Source organism: Cupressus sempervirens, chromosome 7 (assembly GCF_028749045.1).
Source record: "Cupressus sempervirens isolate cs-2001-9-10 chromosome 7, ASM2874904v1, whole genome shotgun sequence".
Taxonomy (NCBI): domain Eukaryota; kingdom Viridiplantae; phylum Streptophyta; class Pinopsida; order Cupressales; family Cupressaceae; genus Cupressus; species Cupressus sempervirens.
Window position 1 is genome coordinate 433,310,485 of NC_143124.1, and position 4,288 is coordinate 433,314,772.

The window sequence follows — 4,288 nt, forward strand, 5'->3', positions numbered from 1 at the left end:
ATTGGTAATTGGTAATTGGTAATGACTAAGAATTTCTTATCATATTAAGATTTTTGGATGTAATTTTAGTGTGGTTATTGATTGGAAGAAGTTTTGTTTTACTCAACACAACATCTCTCTACTTTTCTTGAGCTTTTAATGTAAACTCAGTCTTCAAGCTTCTAATTTTGAACTCCTCCAGAAGGTCTTTAAAAACTTCACAAACATTGGTCTTGACCAAACAAGTCAGATGATTTTTCCATGTAAACCAAACAATCAACTTTACTGACTGTAGATATAGAATGTCATGAAAAATGATTGCCAAGATGTCATCAGTCTTGTTGGTGTTTCTGCTAGTTTTAATGGGTAATGATTGATAATTTCTTTTCTTATTGCAAAATTTGTATATAATTTTAGTGTGTTCGTTGATTGAAGCATTGTTTTTATAAGTATATGTAGTGGAGATGAAACAAAATCTCTTTTTGTTTTTGGAGATTCATATGCAGACACTGGAAATTACTATCATGGTATGAAAAATAGCATAGTTTTAGCATGGAAATATCCATATGGTATCACTTGGCCTGGGCACTCATCAGGCAAGGTATCATCTGGCAGAATTCTTACTAATTATTTAGCTAATCTTTCTCAAAATCAATTTCTAATGATCTCAAAGGTCCATATCAGAAATCGTTGTTCATATCAGGAACTGTTGTTGCATATTTTAGCCCAAAATATTTGGATAGGCAATATAAATAGAAGTCAATTTTCCTCAAACTTTTCCATTGCTATGTACTGGGGTTTCCAAGTGCTTTACACCATTAGCTAATATAGGTATATGTTTGACTTCTCTCTAATTATATAATGATTATAGATCATGGTATTGACTTTTGATTTTCTAAGTATAATAATGCTTAAGGGTCTTGTCTGTAATTTTGTATATTTATATTTTGCACTGTGAACCTAGAAATTCCCCCAAATTTTATAAGATATAAAAATCCTATCAAAAAAATCTTATTAAAATTGCATTTGGAAGGCAAGCCAAAACTTTTTAAAGTAATCATATGAAACAGAAAAATCATGACCCTTTAGGATTGCACTATAGGATCCTTTGAAAATCCTTTTTCAATCCATCCATATAACTCCTCATAATTGATGCCCTCTTCAGGATACAATTATATTAAAATTGAACAAGCAATTTTCAATTTTAAAGTCTTGATAACTATGAAAATTTCTCTCTAGTAGTGCTTCTCTTGTATACTCTGAGCCATGGACTAGAACAATCCTATTTCCTTAATCTATTAACATTAAAATGCTTATCTACAAGAGCTTCTAGATTTGATTGTGTATAGTTTTTTAAGCATGGATGTTTCAAATCAAACTCTATGTTCTATAATTGTGTATCTTTTTTCTTGTGGCCTCTTATGCTTGGTTTCATCTCTCTTATGCTTGATTTCATCCCGATGATGGTTCAAAATGTTGATGCTAAAAAAACTATACAAAATCAAATCCAGAAGCTCTTGCAAATAATTGTCATAAATTGTAAAAATCTGTTCTCATTGATTAAAATACTTATTTTTTTTATGATTATATTGCCATGGTTTTAAATATACAGGTGAATGAATTTACCAGAGTTTGTATTTTTTCTTAAATTTATGCAGCCCAAATCTTAGGTCTTCCATCTCCAGTGACCTACAGGGTTATGAAAAGTTCAAGCCATCATATACAAGCAAGGAAAGGCATAAACTTTGCAATAGCATACAGTGGGGTATTTGATACTTTTGGAGTTCCAAAGATGAGTGTCCAAGTTGGGAATTTCAAGGATTCCATTATATCTTAAAAATATAGTTCTCATCATCTGAAGAACTCAGTAGCACTTCTCACTCTGAATGGAAATGATTATGCTGCTACAAATGTTACCATAGTGGTAAGAATAAATATCACAAAACTTGCTATGTTCTAATGATTTTTTTTTGTTTCTAGATTTAATTGTGGAAGTTTTTTTAGTATCAACATTTCGGATCCACTCTGTGATCTATCATCAGGATGAAAGAATTATCTTACATCCTTCTCTCATTCTGACGATGGATCATATCTTACATCCTTCTCTCATTCTAATGATGGATCACATAGTGCGATTCATTGATACTAAAAAAAACTTACACAATCAAATCCAGAAACAAAAAAGATTTTTTTGAAATAGATTGTGAAAATATGATATTATTAATTGTCATGTTGTACTAGAATGATTCAAATGTGATTTAAAAAAATATGTGGCTGAGGGTTATGTTTACAAGGAACAGAGAAGTTTGTGAAGAGTGTTGTAGCAGAGATGAAATTGCAACTCATAGAGCTATATAATCTTGGGCTAAGGAATTTTCTAGTATCAAATAACATGCCATTTGATTGCCAACCAGGTTACTTATAGTCTAGAGTAGTATGTTTGAACACAACAATGGACTTAGTTTCCACCCACAACACATATCTATCGCAAGCCATTTCAGAGCTGAGGGAGCTTGAAGATGCCAACTTCCTCATCCTTGATTTATTTGTAGCCTTCTTTCATATTATCTTCAACCCATTTGCATATGGTAAAGACATTGATTATAGTGTAGTTAAGAATTTCAAGATTATCTTTTTTAGGTTTTCCTTCTAAATAGTGTATCTATTTAAGATCCATAATTATAGGATTACATAAATACATGAGGATACTGATTGACTTATTTCTGTATTGTGTATTAAGTAGGAATCCATGAGATGAGTAGATCATGCTGTTCTAGAGATGGAAACATGAGCAGCTCCATTGTTGGGTGTGCTGATTATGATGAACAAGGAAGAGCTCTTTTTCATCTGTGCAAGTCTCAAGAAGAATTTTTTTTTTTGATTGATACCATCCTACTCAAAAGGGATGGCAAGTGATGATAAATCTTCACTACTCTCATTGTGGGTTTGTTCAAGATGGCTCATGTACTTGTCATTACACTGACTGAATATCATTTATCACCTATACTAGTAACACATTACACTATGGAACATGTAGTTGAGCATTACTATATTTTCAAGACATAATATAGCTATATGTGAAGTTATAAGCTCACTATTTATATCTTATGTAGGATTTATGCCCAGATTGAGATATATATAGTTGTATATGGGCATTCTACGTGCAATCAACCACCATAATTTATTAGATGCCCAAATTTTAGAGAGCATTCATAATAGGGTGAAAGCAATTGTATCAGCATATGAATTACATACCTTTCATCAATAGATAGATTAAATTGAGCTAGTTGAAATTGTTGATACTAAAGTTGAACCCTAAATTTGCTCATTAATGTACTAGTAGTTAATACAATTGCATACCTTTTTGAAACTTTTGGACATTCCCCTTTCTCCTTTGCATCCAAAATGAACTCATTCCAGTCCATCACTGAAACAAAGGGAGGACGCTCATACTTTGGGTTTAGGATGAGACTCTATATGTGTCCCTCACAACCTTAAGATGCTTGGAAGCTTTTTGTAACAATTTCTTATGATAAAAAATATTACTACCAAACTCATGATCTATATATTTGATGAGCTCATCTTTTAATTTTTTATCTTGGTAGTTCCACCTTTTAAGAAAAAACACAAAATTGTTAGATATAACTAGTATAAGAAAAGAATCGAATGAAAGGAAAAATGTTGCACCAATTAATGATATGAAAAAAAAGTGGGATAAAATTAGTTTAGTTATGATGTTCCACCTTTTACGTATGGTGGGCCTAAATCTTTGTAGCATGAGGTCATAAAGCCTCCTACAAAATGTATCATTTCCTGCAAAAAAAGTCATGGGACAATTAATAGTAAGAACCATTAAAATGAATCATGTGAAGAATACTTTTCATAGTGAATAACAAATACATAAAATGAGATACATTTCATCTTTTTAGTGATCTATTTCAAGGTTGGAGGATCAACTTGACCAAAATTGACCAAAAAAGAAATTTGGAAAAAATTTAAAAATGTCTAAAACCAGTCAAACTCTACCAGGGTTCTGTTGCTGATGTTCTAAAACTAAAAAGTGTACTGTGACTATATTAATCAATATACCTTGAAAAAAAAAAGTTCATAGTACATATAACTTGCCATGACCTTCATTTTTTGTCATTCTTAATTGATGTTGTCACTGATCATACCTGGGATATTATGGAAAGAAAATATTGCTAAAATAGATAGTGAAGCTGAAAGTGAGCACTCTAAAACTCTAACAGACAATAGCAATGATGTGGGAAATCATTGAAAATTGAATATTGAATATGAAAGAAGACTC

The 4,288-nt window shown here is 31.3% G+C and overlaps 1 pseudogene; it reads left to right on the top strand.

Annotated features, from left to right (window-relative positions):
• Positions 1 to 293: 293 nt before the first annotated feature.
• LOC149547407 (GDSL esterase/lipase At5g03610-like) lies at positions 294 to 2,966 on the top strand (annotated as a pseudogene).
• Positions 2,967 to 4,288: the final 1,322 nt, after the last annotated feature.